General features: G+C 33.4%; 1 long non-coding RNA gene across 1 annotated transcript in view; it reads left to right on the top strand.

Annotated features, from left to right (window-relative positions):
• LOC145270620 (uncharacterized) overlaps positions 1–15900 on the top strand; it is a 90785-nt gene extending 74885 nt beyond the window's left edge. The window contains exon 2 of the long non-coding RNA XR_013865474.1: positions 12637–15900. This is a non-coding gene — a long non-coding RNA (uncharacterized LOC145270620). The remainder of the gene's footprint in view (positions 1–12636) is intronic.
• Positions 15901–16879: the final 979 nt, after the last annotated feature.

Here is a 16879-nt window from a genome sequence, read left to right as displayed (position 1 = left end):
GGATATCATACGCCGACTATCACAGTACAAAATTTTCAATAAGTTTGACCTGAAGTCTGCATATTATCAATGCCCTATACGTAGAGACGAGAGAATTTACACAGCATTTGAAGCTGACGGAGGACTATACGAGTTTTCTAGGTTACCTTTTGGGCTAACGAACTCAGTAGCTGTGTTTCAACGTATTATGCATAATCTGATTCAAGAACATGAACTCCAAGGTACATTTGCCTACATTGATGACATTGTCATCGGAGGAAAAACTAATAAAGAATTAAACGAAAATATGGAAGCTTTTAGAAAGGTTATCAACCGTCTTAACTTGCAACTAAACCCTGTAAAATGTGAATATGGTATAACCAAACTAAAGTTTCTAGGGCACTTATTGGAAAATGTAACAATCAGTCCTGATCCAGACAGACTTACACCACTAAAAGAATTACCGATTCCGAACTGCAGTAAGTCACTCAGGCGGGCTCTAGGTCTCTTCTCATACTATTCACCATGGATAGAGAATTTCTCAGATCGGATTTCACCTTTATTAAACATTACGTCCTTTCCTATCACTGAGAAACTAAAAAATAATTTCAACCATGAAAGATGAAATTTGCAAGGCTTCGGTTGCAGCCATTGAGGATGAAGTTCCTTTTACGATAGAAACTGATGCATCTGCGACAGCATTAGCAGCCTGCCTTTCCCATAATGGACGTCCAGTAGCATATTTTTCCAGAACCCTAACGCAGTCAGAGCGTCGACATTCAGCAGTGGAACGTGAATCGGCAGCCATTGTAGAATCTGTGCGTAAATAGCGTGACCTCTTACTCGGTCGACACTTTACCATTATTACTGACCAACAGGCTGCATCATTTATGTTCAATACGCAGACACCAAATCGTATTAAAAACGATAAGCTGCTTCGGTGGAGACTTGAACTTTCAAACTATTCTTATGAGATAGTATATAGATCAGGTTCTCTTAATAACTCTGCAGATACCCTTTCTCGATCATGTTCTGCTTCGCACTCATTATCACTAAAGGACCTGCACGCAGCACTTTGTCATCCTGGAGTAGCGAGACTCTACCACTTTGTGAGGCAGAATAATCTACCATTCTCCATGGAAGATGTTAAGCGCACCTGCGCTGAATGTCAAATATGTGCTGAAATAAAACCAAGGTTCTTCAAACCTCCATCAGGTCGATTAATCCATTCTCAATCCCCCTTTGAACGTCTTTCAATAGATTTCATGGGACCGAAACCATCTACGAATAATCTCAAATACCTACTCGTGATTGTAGAGAAATATTCACGCTATCCTTTGTCTATCCATGTCAGGACATATCAACAAAAACTGTTATAAATTGTCTCCAGAATTTATTTACCTTTTTTGGCTGCCCAGATTCCATCCATAGTGATCGAGGAAGTCAGTTTATTTCATGTGAACTAAAAGAGTTTCTCTGGCAACATGGAGTTGTAATTACTCACTCAACTCCATACCATCCAATCGGCAATGGACAATGCGAGAGAGTAAATTGCACAATTTGGAAAACGATCAAACTTGCACTCAAAACCAGGCAATTGGACGAACGTCACTGCCATGAAGTACTCGACATAGCTTTGCACTCTATTCGATCGCTACTTTGTACAGCAACTAACTCAACCCCACACGAGAGAATGTTTAACTTTTCCAGAAGGTCGGCCACCTGATATACCTTACTCGAGTGGCTGCAAGGAGGACCGGCCCTCCTTAGGAAGTTTGTCCGCCAACACAAGTCAGATCCCCTAGTGGAACCAGTAGATATAATATCTGCAACTCCCAACTTTGCAAGAATTCGTTTCCCTGACGACCGGCAGTCAACAGTCTCAACAGAAGACCTAGCCCCCACTCCTGTCACTGACCCCTCCTCTACAAACTTGGAATCTCCTGTCTCCCCTGATCATGGTACATCACCAGATTCTACTACTCCAACAAACATCCGCGAACCAGAGTTGATTGATCAACAGGAGACCCCAAAAAATAATACCTCACCAAATGGAGAATCTTTCTCTCCAGTCGACAAAACAAAGTGTTTAGAAATAGAAGAGCAGCAGCAACAGTCTGACTCGAGGAAGGGCGTTTTCAAATTTCTTCCAGAAGCAACAAAAAGGGGAAGGAAGATCACCTGCAACCCGAAATATAAATAAAATGTGGTGGAGAGTCTTGTGACTTTAGAGCGCTAGTGCGCATGCGCACCACTCACCAGATGTTTACAAATAGAACTAAATTGGCGCCTTTTCCCAGCTTAGTCGTTCGTTATCGACCATGTTGTTGTACCTGCTGAATTTTATGTTGAATAAAACCTTTCTAATATATTAAAAGGTCTTTATTTTTCATTACAGAGACAAAAAAAAACAAAAAAAACAAAACAAATAAAGCTGTTTCGTTTCATTTCGATATTAAAAAAAAACTGAGAAAATGGGGGGGGGACGAAACGTTTCGATTCATATTTACATTTCCGGTTCGATGTTTTGCTGTCTTAGGAGAATTCGGGATAAATTATTTCCTTGAGCCGAATTTAAGTAACCAGTCAATATCATCGATTAACTTTAATCTTTAATCTTTAAAACACGATTAAAAAATATGATAAGCTTTCAAAAATATGTTCATCTATCTGATCCCGCCATTAAATTGCACGTGCAACGAATTAGAGATTCAACACGATAAAGGAAATCTATCTATATATATATAAAAACAAAATATGATAAACTAATGTTCACCAATATCTTCATTTTTAATGAGTTTGGTAAACTGCACAAGCATCAGATTAACTTTAGGCTTAAATGTTTCAAACACAATTTTAAAAAATCAGGAATCTAAAATAAATAAATAAATAAAAATACGAAAAGGCGGTTTTAAATCAGTGTCAGCCATTAAATTGCACGTGCAACGAATTAGAGAATTAATAAAAAAATTAAACTTGTAATCTGTTCTCTCTCATGTAAATATTAAAATGTTAAATAAAATAATAATTTTATCCGTGATATTCACCAAATAGATCGGCTCTATTTCGAAATAATTTCTCCTCTTCAATTTGTTTTCTGCGAACTTGCTCTTCCGTTCGTCATCTTGAATGTTAAGTTGAGCTTGTAAAGTCAATCACATTTAAAAAATCGTTTCCTTTATAAAATCAGATAAAGTTAATCGAAAGTAGATTATAAAAAAAAAACGTAAGTATTACTACATGGCGCACATATGTGTATTTTTTATTTTCATCTTTTTTTCATCGGATTATTATCGAATGGTCACTAATCTATCAGATTTTGTTTTCAATACTGACTTAAACATAAAAAAAGGTCAATACGTAATTCTTTATGTTATCAGTGGTGGCCAATTCTGTATGTGTTTTCACATACAGAATTGATAACATTTTTCTTTGTTTTTTGTTCTTTAATGTCCTTTTGTCTTTATCGAAACATGAAATCAGAAAAAAACAAAAACAAAAACAAAAAAATGCCCGCCTTACTAGGTGGCCATAAATTTATTTTGAAAAAGTAATTTTTTTATATCATGAAAACTATTTCTCTGCGCCACTTTTAATGTATATATTCGGTTTCAGAATTCCTGAAAACCTTAAAAAATCGTCATTGTAAAATATTTTTTGAGGATTGCAAAGATTTTAGATGTGTATCAAAACAACCTATTTATTTATAAATTTTCTTTTTTCAATTTTTTAAATTTAAATGTTTTTCACTGATTCATATGTTTAAAGTAAAAAAAAAATGCTCGATGCACGTATGAAAGCAATACCCTCCCACTGTGTATATTTTTTTATTGTCATCTTTTTTTTTATTTTATATTTTTTCAACAAAGTCTAATACTCAGTAATCTACCAGATTATATATAAAAAAGAATTCAATATTTACTAGTTTTAGGTGTACTCTGTTTCTAATACAACACTCTAGTAAATCGAACCCCCATTTTGGAAACATCGACTTTTTTTAGACAAATTTCACAAATTAAGTAATGCAGTTATTGTTTTCTCATTTTTTAAAATTAAATGTTTGTATTCTTGTTGAGTTTTCCTGTTAATTTATTTGGAAATGCAGTTATTAAATTTTCTATTCATTTGTTTAAAGAATGCTGATAATTAAAGAAACTTATTATTATGTATTTTTAAGTTCTTTCAAAAATACATTCAACAAACCTTACAAATAACTTTGATTAAATTTTAAAAAATAATCATGATTTTTAAACAAATTACAATATTACGGTTCTGAATTTCTTTAGATGAGGAATTATTCTTTGTATTATTTAGACTATTAAGACTACTGTTCTCATCTTGAGTGTTATTTATTGTGCAAAAATTGTAAAAATAACACTTAAGATGAGAACAATAGTCCAAATGATACGTACCAATAACATTTTTCTTTCTTTACATTTTTTACATGTTGAAAAATTGTTTTTGTTTTTCATCACAATAATAGAAATTTCATATTTACTTACCGGATTGTGATAGTACCCTTTAACGTTTTGAAAAGTGATGATGACATAAAATTAAACTATTTTGTATTTTATGAAACATTAACTGTACTAGATGAAAAGGTTGGAGTTATAATTAATGGGACTTTCATAAGTGGATGTTCTGAATTTGTGCAAGAAAAATCATAACTTACTTGGCTAGCATGTGCTTGAAAGTGTTAGTTTTATAACAAAAAAAGAAAGGTTAAAATAGTTTTATTGTTGACGTGTTACTATGTATGTTTTTGTTTTTTATGTAATGGACTGTTGTCATCAGATCTTTAATGTCTATTGTAGATGCCCCTGATTCTTCTAGGTGTTGCTGTGTGCTTGCATGTCAACATATATACATATATAACATAACATGACGTCATACCTGTTTCTGCTAATTATGATAGGTTTGTCATACGTCCTTGGGGAGCTCGAATCTGTTTAAAGGAACGCTTCAAGACAGGACCAAAGACGGTGTAGGATTTTATATCTTTGGATTGGAGATTTCTTCTTTGCTTCCATTTTGAGACGTCTCCTTCACAGGGGTGACACATTTAATCCCACCTGTCTTTATCGGCGTTTCTAATCCAACTTCAGCTATGCTTGCACAAACTGGAACACATAACATGTCATCGAAAATGACTTCAAATCTCTGTTGTCAACTCATCGCTAGATAGGTAATTATATAGACAGATAGATGCAGAGATAATTAGATAAACAGATAGATCAACAGATAATTTTCTGCTTCTGCCTTGCTATTCTCTAACAGATGGCCACTTGTGCAACACAGACTCATTATTTCTATGCAAATGAAATGGGTGAATAAAAACGTTTGTGAAACAAACAGGAGAACAAGTTGGATAAAGGATGCTATGTGCGTAGTCATGTGCAAGTTAACTTGAAAGAATGTTGAGTTTTTGAGTTGGAAGGTTTTACAATAGAGTGTCGAGTTTTGGAGTGTGATGTTTTGACAACAGTTTCAAGTTTTAAAGTTGGAAGTTTTTGATAGCATTGTATCGAATTTACCCGAGAAATTGTTAGTTTAAGAATAAATTGCTAATTTATATTTATCTGCTGAAAGGATTGTAGTATAGAAAGACTCATTCTAACATTAAAAACAACTTTATTAATTTTATTCGTTAGTAAAAATGTAGAAAATAAGAAAAGGATTGTAGAATGAGTCCATGTTTCAACCAATCAAGCAATTAAATGTGATAGATGAAAAGTTTAGAGTTATTATTAATGAGGCTTTCATAAGTGGATGTTCTGAATTTGTGTAGGGAAAATTGTAATTGACTTGGCTAGCATGTGTGTGTAATTATTTTTTATTTTGTTGAACATTAAATTGTTTTTGTTTTTCCTTGCAATAATGGAAATTTCATATTTACTTACCGGATTGTGATAGTACACATTAACTTTAATTCCGTTTTGAAAAGTGAGATGACATAAAATCAAACTATTTTGTATGTTATGGAACATTAACTGATTATTAATGGGTTTTTCATAAGTGGATGTAATGAATTTGTGTTTTTGAGTTGGAAGTTTTTACAAAAGAGTATCGAGTTTTGGAGTGTGATGTTTTGACAACAGTTTTAAGTTTTAAAGTTGTACGTTTTTGATAGCATTGTATCGAATTTACCCGAGAAATTATTGGTTTAACCATAATTTGCTAATTTATATTTATCTGCTGAAAGGATTGTAGTATAGAAAGACAAAGTCTCATTCTAACATTTAAAAACAATTTTATTAATTTTATTCGTTAGTAAAAATGTAAAAAAGAAGAAAAGGATTGGCTGTAGAATAGGTCCATGTGTGTAACTGACTTGGCTAGCATGTGTGTGTGTACTTCGAAGAGTTGGTAGTGTAACAAAAAATAAAGAAAGAAAAGTTAAAATGGCAAAACTGTTGGTTTTATTGTTGATCGTCAATTGTGCAATGCAGACTGTCGCCATTTCTATGCCAATGAAACAGGGAAATTAGTTAGTAGAAACACCATTCAGTGTGTTGTCAGTCCAAGAGCTGGAATGGAAGAGAGGATTGCCAATGTTTAATCGTTTTATGAATGTTGTCATCTGCTCAACTTGCCTGAGAAATGGCCTTTTATTTGGTAAACTAGAAAGGAAGTTGACTGCTAGCAGCAATCAGCACAGCTTATAAACCAAAAATTCAAAATCTCAAACCGTCAGGTGTCGGTGCTGCTGCTATAGAAATAATGGTTTCCACCTAGACTTGATATGCTGCTTTTGGTTATGGCTCAGTAATAAAGCAACTGGCACAGTCACTGGGATCTTGGTTTCGAATTTCACTGATCATTTATAGAGATGAAAGTATTTAATGTGACTCTTACACTCGAACAGTGTTATTACATTTCAAAACCCAGACCTGCACATTTTCTGGTACCATCGCAGAAACAAAAAAGGAAGGACATTGAAATACAACTCAGCATTTTTTAAGTGGATACACAAGAATTTATTCCAGTAATTTCCAACAATGCACTTAACTGTGCTTCAAAATATAACTTCGGTGTCGAACATGTTTCTCAGAAATGCCCTTAATTAATTAATTTCTTTTGTCTTTCTCATAATCACTTTCAATTACTTTTTTTAATCATGCATGGAATGAACCCGAGAAAGGAATATTCTTTTAAAAACAGAAAATAGATCTTACCCAACCTAAACAATTCCATCTCATTTGTTCCTCTTCCCCACTTCCAAACACTGAACCTACTTTAGGCCTTTCTGAACGGATCCTAATATCGTCTTTGACATCTAACCCTAACCACTTCCAAACACTGAACCTACTTTAGGCCTTTTCAAATGGATCCTAATATCATATGTTATGAAAATAGGGGATAATTCGTGTCTAAAATATATGCAATTTTCGAAGTTATGCTCTGTGTTATGACTCTCCTCTTCATCATTGGTACATCAGACTCCTGATCCGATCTTTCTTGTTGATGTTAACTCCTCCATATTAAGATAACAGCCTGTACTATGCCTGAATTGCTATCCAACTCATACGCTCTTTCATAACGGTCTTTCCATGCTGGGAATTTCCCATTCCTTGATTGACGTTGTCCACAGATGTTACACATGCACGTTGTCACGGAGCCCATCAAATGCTACTTAATCTTATATAACCACAAAACATGTTTTCTTACATAATAAACCAGATCTTCAATCTTAAAATCCATTGACTTTGTTTTCTTATCAGAGTTCGCTACCAGTTTTTTCCTAGCTTCCTGAATGTTATCCCTTACTAAAGTAAAAGATCGATGCATATCTTTTAGAGTGATCTAGTGTTGCTCGTCACCATAGCATACTCTACAAGGCATTAATATATTATCCAATGGCAGGATCACGTCTCTGTTGTAGACCAAGAAGTATGGTGAGAATTTCATTATTTCGCTCACATGGAATCTGACAGTCGCCAACATTTGGTTTATGTATAAATGCCATGACTGTTCATTGTTCGCTAAAATGTCATACATCATCCTATGAAATCTTTCTATTTTCCGTTACTTTAAGGAAAATAAAATGATGTGGTCACGTGGTGTATGTTGAGGTCCTCCCATGCCTTCTTCATCACTTTGTTAACATTTTTGGACCCATTGTCTGTTAACAACTGGAGTTGTACCTTGAATCTTGAGGAAATCTCATCCAACAAGAGATGCACCACCATTTCTGCCTTCTTATTAGGGATCACAAAAGTCTCCAGCCAAGCACTATACATATCGATGAACGTCACTATGTACTAGTTACCTGAAAGTGTAGGGTAGGGCCTGGAAATATCAAATATCAGTTTTGCAAAAAGAAAACGAGGCAAACCACACTTCTGCATTTGTAGTTGTTGCTTTCTCAGGTTTCTGGTTTGGCATGAAATATATTTGCCTACGTATTAATTCACCTCCTTAAATGAACACGGACAGAAATACTTTTACTTATTGGCGTGAAATATCTTTTCCACGCCCATGTGACCATTATTGTCATCGTACTGCACAGTCTTTTTCTATGATGTGACGGTACATATAACCTTATCAATAGTTTGTCGTTGAGTTTCGACATCATCTCGTCTTTCACTATGAATTATTTTTGTTGCATTATAGATGATTTACTATTCTTCATCCGCATCTTTAAATCTAAAAATTTCCCTATCTGCCTCTTAAATCTACACTCGAAATTATAGAACGTTCGGACGATACTGATGAACACTCAACCCTTTTATATGACGCAAACTTTTTTGGCTATAAATGATTCGATTTTATCATTAACTTTATGTGATAACTAGTAAATTGTTTTTTCAGCCTCTTTGCTTTTCCTTTGATCATATGACAATTTGCAACAGATATTTCCCAAATACATGATTCGATTTTATCATTAACTTTATGTGATAACTAGTAAATTGGTTTTTCAGCCTCTTTGCTCTTCCTTTGATCATATGACAATTTGCAACAGATATTTCCCAAATACATGATTCGATTTTATCATTAACTTTATGTAATGACTAGTAAATTGGTTTTTCAGCCTCTTTGCTTTTCCTTTGATCATATGACAATTTGCAACAGATATTTCCCAAATACATGATTGGATGCATCTGTGTACAGCCGGTTGTCCTTTTCAGGATCAAAATACACCAATATAACCATATCTGCAAACTTCGTTTTTAGGTAAACATTAAAGGCAAACTAGCATGTGTTGTCGCATTGGAACCTTTCATATTTCCTCATCAAGTAAACTAACGGCTCACTTGTCTCACAAAATCTTTTGATAAATCATTGATGATATGACGTGATATTGAAGAAATCTGTAATTTTATCGATTTGACTTTGTTATACCCTGTTCACTTACTTTGAACCACAGATACTGTACTTCTCTCCTAGAAATCTCACACATTATGGATTTTAACCTGAGGTTGTGCTTATGTAAACTGACTAGTACCCTATTTATATGTTCGTATCTGAGAATCTTAAAATATCATCCAAATACGGTAATGTATAATCTTGCTGTACCTGTATAACTATGGAAATTAATTCCGGAAAGACCCTGGATACATTTGCAAGTCTGCGTGGCATTAGGTTAAACTGAAATAAACCCTGGTGGTAGGTGAACACAGCTTTCATTTTATTGTCCTTACTTAATTTAAGCTGCTGACTTTAGATCTATTTTTGAGAAATATTTTGCTGGCCCGAGCAAGGCTAGTATATCGTCAATAACCAGTAATGCTCAAACATACTTCTTGGTGATTTTGTTTAAAGCCCGAAAATATACACCAAATCTTTTCTACTAACACTAATAGAAAACTCCTCGGGCTATTCAATGCCTCAATGACACCTGTCCACATCATTTTGTCTATTCTGTAAGTCTACCAACTTTTATTGCTTTTCAATACGGGCGTCTCAGTATGAGTTAATGCCTTCCAGTATTGATATGCTTCTCCAGCGTATCGGTTCTGTCCAAGAAAAATCTCTATTCTACTTCAACAACATATCAACTTCCAACTTGAATTCTTGAGGTATTTTTATTCCCTTCAATTTTTTTTCTCTTTTGTTTATCATTCATGGTAATCTCGATAATGTTACCAGTTGACACTTGTACTAATATCTAATTATCTACCTGCCTATTTACTTCTCTTTACTTCATGTACTATTCCCTTACTTCTCTTTTATGTCTGACACCACTGCCTTTTTTCAATAGTAAAGTCAATCCCTGCACAAAATTTGAAAATAGATACTACTCCATTATAACAACAAAATGCCACTGACGAAAGAACAAAATAATAATACCACTCCAAATCAAACTCTTGTCTCTTATTTTCCAAGTCATCTCATGCCACATCATTAAAAGACTCTAATAACACTCTATATATCTTTAAATATGTAGCCAGTATAACAGTTCAATCCTCACAATCTATATAATGTAAAGAAACTGTCTGTTTCCTAAAACACTTAGCAAAATTAATACATACTAATAAAAATATACTAATATACTAATAACAATACATATTAAAATGAGGTAGAAAGCTTAAGAAAAACTCTCCACCAGAAAACAAGATAGTCAAATCTCTTCTGAATACTGCCATTATGTTATACGAATAAAAGTTTGTATATCATATACAAAGGACATGGCAGAAAAAAATGAAAGAATTTGTAATTTTTAAAACGTCAGGTTAGTATTAAAGAGTGCATGTCAAATGGTTTATGGAAAAATCATGACAAAGAGATTCCATGTAAATGTTGAAAGTTATACAAATGTAATCCATGTCACTCACTTACAGTAAGATTAAAAAACATTGAAGAGATTGAAAAACCAGTTATGGCAGAATAAATGATTTAAAAGGCAAACCATCTACCCTTATGGGATGAAATAAAAATTATAAATGGAGAAGAACAATAAAGAGTAATCTGGCTTAAGGAATCGATATATATTCTGGGTGATGATCAATTACTAAGCCTAGTATAGTATTTAACACTATATGGGAACAATTAATTATAAATAATATAGTAATAAGCAGTAAAAAGTTTCTATAAACTCTTCCGATACTACAATCTAAAAGGATATGGAAACAAAAAACTACATTCTAAAGATTTATTTTTAAAATTTACATTTTATGAAATTAGACTTTTTACACATGATAAAAATTATAAGACCAGAGACAAAAAATCTATTAAATTGTAAAAAAGTGTACGAAAAGTGTATGAAAACATTCAACAATAAAACTTAGTAATGAGATCTACCTCCACTGATTTTGATGACTTCAAAAATTTTTTTTGGGGGGGGGGCATGTAAAATATAAGGATTTCCATTAAGGTGCGAGGGATCCTTTTCCAGTTTCTGAAGATGGCTTCACGAAATTCATTTTTCTTGAATATTGTTTGCCGTTTCGATAAACCTCTTTTTTCATCCATCCTTAAACATTTTCAATTGGGTTCAAGTCTGGTGAGCATGAAGGATGTCCCAAGAGATGGACTCCATTTTCTTGTAGAAAGCTTAAGATCCGTCTTGCATTGTGGACTGCAGCATTAACCTCTTGGAATAACCATCCGTCCCCACACAAACGATGTCCCTCCATCATCAAAGATGCTTTTTGTAGCTAATATAACCAGCTGTTGTCTGACGACCCTGCACCATCTGGAGTTCCATCTTACCATCTGTAAGAAAAGGCACCTCATACAATTATGGACCCTTTACCACTATGATGTGTGGAAAAAATTTCAAAGGACATGCTTTTGTCATGTCAATATCGCTGTAACTCATAAGGACCATCTAAATTGAATTTTTCTCATTAGAAAACAAGACTGTCTTCCACTTCTCAACGTCCCAGATTTGGTATTCATAACCAAATCTTAAGCGTTCCACTTTGTGACGTGGAAGCAATAGAGGAATTTGTTTACACTTTTTATTTACCATGCCTTTTTGTTGTAAGTGTCGTCTGATTGGACTGTAATCAACATCTGTAACCGACTTAATTTGACTAGAATAAAGTCCTCTGTCATTCATAACCTGTCTGATTTTCCTACTCAATGCAGGAGAAATTTTGGGGGCATACCAAAGGATTTTGCTTTTCCATAATTCTCAATGTTTTTTAGAAAGTTGACAATAACAGTTGCACTGCGATATACCTTAACTGCTATCACTCGTTGTGACAAACGGAATCCTAGAATTTGGGGGCAGTCAACTTCGGTGAGTTTTCTTGGTTTAGGCATGGTAACACCTTTACACAGTGAATGCTAATCTCTAACTGAACTAAAAACATTAGAAGTACCATAAATCTAAGAATTTAAACCCTTGGTCTTATAATTTTGATCATGTGTAAAAAGCCTAATTTAATAAAACTGCAGATTTTTAAATAACATTTTTGGAATTCACCTTTTTGTTTCCACAACCTTTTATATTGTAGTATTAGTAACATTAAGTTAGAAGAGTTTAAAATGTATCCTTAAAAAAGTGCTATGGTTAGAGTACTTTGTAAAAATCAGTTGTAAGTTAAATACTCCTGAATGCTGAAGTTTCAATCTTTAGTGATATTGCAAATAAAATTTCAAATTACATAGGATGCTACTTCAAATTACATAGGACGCTATATATATTTTAATAAAAATTAAATTTTATCACAAAAATTTTATTTTTTCAAATTTATTGTATATTTTCAGAATTTGCAACACTGAAAAGAAATCCATTAAGAGATCAGAAGACCTTTTCTTCCTTGGTGATGTAACAGTTTTAATTCCTTCAAAGAAATTTTTAGAATTATAAGCGTGCTTATTCTCATATACTCAAGTCAATATACTTTTTGTGGAATGCAATCAAACATGGGAGATAAACTACATTCTTGTGAAATATGTGGTTCTTCTTTTGCAAGGAAGTTAACTTTACTGAATCATATGAAAAAACATATGGGAGAGAAACCACATTCTTGTGAAGTATGTGGTTCTTCTTTTGCACGGAAGTCACATTTGTTGCAGCATATGACAACACATACGGGAGAGAAACACCATTCTTGTAAAGTATGTGGTTCTTCTTTTGTGCAGAAGTCTAATTTGTTGCATCATATGAAAACACATACGGTAGAGAAACCACATTGTTGTGAAGTATGTGGTTGTTCTTTTGTGCAAAGTCAAATTTGTTGAGACATATGAAAACACATACGGGAGAGAAACCACATTCTTGTGAAGTATGTGGTTCTTCATTTGCACATAAATCAACTTTGTTGAATCATATGAAAATACATACGGGAGAGAAACCACATTGTTGTGAAGTATGTGGTTGTTCTTTTGTGCAGAAGTCAAGTTTGTTGAGACATATGAAAACACATACGGGAGAGAAACCACATTCTTGTGAAGTATGTGGTTCTTCATTTGCACATAAATCAACTTTGTTGAATCATATGAAAACACATACGTGAGAGAAACCACATTCTTGTGAAGTATGTAGTTCTTCTTTTGCATGGAGGTCAAGTTTGTTGAATCATATGAAAACACATATGGGAGAGAAACCTCATTCTTGTGAAGTATGTGGTTCTTCATTTGCATGGAAGTCAACTTTGTTGAATCATATGAAAACACATACGGGAGACAAGCCACATTCTTGTGAAGTATGTGGTTCTTCTTTTGCGCAGAAGTCAAATTTGTTGAGTCATATGAAAACACATACGGGAGAGAAACCACATTCATGTGAAGTATGTGGTTCTTCTTTTGCATGGAAGTCATGTTTGTTGAGTCATATGAAAACACATACGGGAGAGAAACCTCATTCCTGTGAAGTATGTGGTTCTTCATTTGCATGGAAGTCAACTTTGTTGACTCATATGAAAACACATACAGGAGAGAAACCGCATTTTTGTGAAGTATGTGCGTCAGGTTTTGCACGAAAGTCACATTTGTTGCGTCATATGAAAACACACACGGGAGAGAAACCACATTGTTGTGAAATATGTGGTTCTTCTTTTGCACAGAAATCAAATTTGTTGACTCATATAAAAACACACACGGGAGAAAAACCACATTCTTGTGAAATATGTGGTTCTTCTTTTGCACAGAAGTCACATTTGTTGTGGCATATGAAAAAACATGCGTGGGAGCAACGACATGCTTGTGAAGTATGTGGCTCTTGTTTTGCACAAAAATCAAATTTGTTGAATCATATGAAAACACATACGGGAGACAAACCACATTTTTGTTAAATATGTGGTTCTTATGTTCCTTGGAAGTCAACATTGTTGAATTGTAGATAAACACATACAGTAGAGAAACCACATTGTTGTGAAGTATGTGGTTCTTGTCAAGTTTGTTGACTTATGAAAACACATACGGGAAAAAAATTAAGCATTCAATGTAGCAGCAAGTCCTGGGAACATTAACCGGAACAACAGTTGGAAATGACTTATATACAATACATTACTATCATGTAATCCCTACAACCACCTATCTTAGAAATGCTACTGTGAAACCTTACATACTTATCTATATAAATAAAATAGTACATGTGTGTAATATTTAATAGGTAAACCCTTAAACTACTGGTCACATAACACTGAAATTCTCAGGAAATAATATTCATGCACCAAGGATGGTTTATAGTGAGTTATATCTTTGTTTACATACATGAATAACATGTAGACATTGGCAGAATTTACACTTATAAAATGTACATTAACCACTAGCCGACATTATTTGCGTTTATGCACACAATACAAAAAACAATATTAAACTGGAACGCTAGATATTTTGACTTGATTCTAGTTGATGACAACTCATTTTTTTATGTCTTTGTATTAAAAAAATGAAATAATATGTAAATTTTACTCGCGGTTTTAAATTTGTTAGTACAAAGACACCTATATTTCTTCTTTTTAAGATTTCATATTTATTTTATTTCGAATATATTTTTAAGGCAGAGGGGATGGAAAATAACACCCGGAATACAGACTGTGCTGAAATAATATTATTTAGGAAGCCATTCTTAATATGTGGAGGGAAGGTATTTTTCAACTATTCTGTACTTTCATCTAACAATTTATTAAATAAGAAACATGTATACGGAATATGAACTGTGTTGAAGTAATAATGTTATTATTTAGAAAGCCATTCTTTGCATGGGGAGGGTAGGGTATGTTTTTTACTATCCTTTATTTTCTCCTAACAATTAAAAATAATTGTCTCAGTCATGAAGAACTTCTCCACCAACTGAAAAATGTGCAGCAGAGCATCAGAACAGATACTACACTTTAATGTTAGCTAAGTAACCAAGTAGTTTTTTTACCAGGCATTATTTCCTCCTTGAAAAACAAATGGGGGTGAGATCTCTGAACTGCTTAGAAAAAGCCAGGTAGATTCCTTTCATGTTTACCTCTATTTTTGTTTTATTATTGTTTTCATGTCAACAATAAGTATCCATTTCTCAATCTAATTTCATACAAAATACAAAGTCTTGAGTCTCAATGCTATTATTAAGAAAGTCATTTTTATATGGGAGGCATATGTTTTTAACTATTCTATACGTTCACCTAACAATTTAATAAATAAAAAACTGACATGCGTATTACAGACCATGCTTAAATAATAACGCTATTATTTAGAAAGCCATTCTTAATATGGGGAAGACATGTTTAAACTATTCTGTACTTCCAGCTAACAATTTACTAAAAAAAACCCTGACATATTGAATACAAACCGTGCTGAAGTAATAACATAATTTAGAAAGCCATTTTTAATATGGGTAGAGTGTCTTTTAACTATTCTATGCTTTCACCTACCAATTTTATAAATAAAAAACTGACATTCGAAATACAGAGCATGCTGAAATATTAACGTTATTATTTAGAAAGACATTCTTAATATGTGGAGTGTATGCTTTTAATAATTCTGTACTTTCACATAACAATTTAATAAATAAAAAACTGGCATATGGAAACAAACCGTGCTGAAGTAATAACATTATTAGAAAGCCATTTTTAATATGGGGAAAGTATCTTTTAAATATTCTATGCTTTCATATGGATTTGAAATAATAACGTTAATATTTAGAGCCATTCCTTATATGGGAAGCGTGTGTCTTTAACTATTCTTACAATTTAATAAATAAAAAAACTGAAATATGGATTAAGGACCGTGCTGAAATAATACCGTTATTATTTAGATAACCATTCTTAATATGAGGAGCATATGTTTTTAACTATTATGTACTTTCACCTACCAACTTAATAAATAAAAAAATGACATACGTAATAAGGAGTGCGCTGCAATAATGACGTTATTATTTAGAAAGCCATTCTTAATATGGGGAGAGTATATTTTTACTAATCTGCAGTGTCCTTTAAGAATTTATTAAATGAAAAAAAAACATACAGGATACGGACCATGCTTGAAAGTTTCATGAAAATCGGTCAAGACAAGGCATGAAACCACTTGATATGTTTTTATGGAAATTGCTACAGACAAGGCATAAAGCGACTTGAAATGTTTTTATTAAAATCGCTCCAGACATGGCATGAAGCCACTTAAAATTTTTTTATTAAAATCGCTCCAGACATGGCATGGAGCCACTTGAAATGTTTGATTGGAATCGCTCCAGACATGACACGAAGCCACTAAAATTTTATATGGAAATCGCTTCAGATAAGGCATAAAGGTACTAGAAATGTTATATAAGAATCGCTCCAGACACAGTATGAAGCCACTTGAAATGTTATATGAAATTCGCTCCAGACAAGGCATAAAGCCACTTAATTTTTGTTGTGAAATTTGCTCCAGACAAGACATGAAGCAACTTGAAACATTTTATGGGACGTGCTCCAGACAAGGTAAAAAGCCTCTAGACTTTTTATGGAAATCGCTCTAGGCAAAGCATAAAGCTACTGGAAATTTCTCAGGAAGCCGCTTGCAATGTTTTTTAAAA

This window comes from Euprymna scolopes, chromosome 46, assembly GCF_053919585.1.
Source record: "Euprymna scolopes isolate OS-2025 chromosome 46, ASM5391958v1, whole genome shotgun sequence".
Lineage (NCBI taxonomy): Eukaryota > Metazoa > Mollusca > Cephalopoda > Sepiida > Sepiolidae > Euprymna > Euprymna scolopes.
The sequence above is the reverse complement of the archived record's forward strand: the minus strand, read 5'-3'. Positions and strand labels throughout refer to the sequence as shown.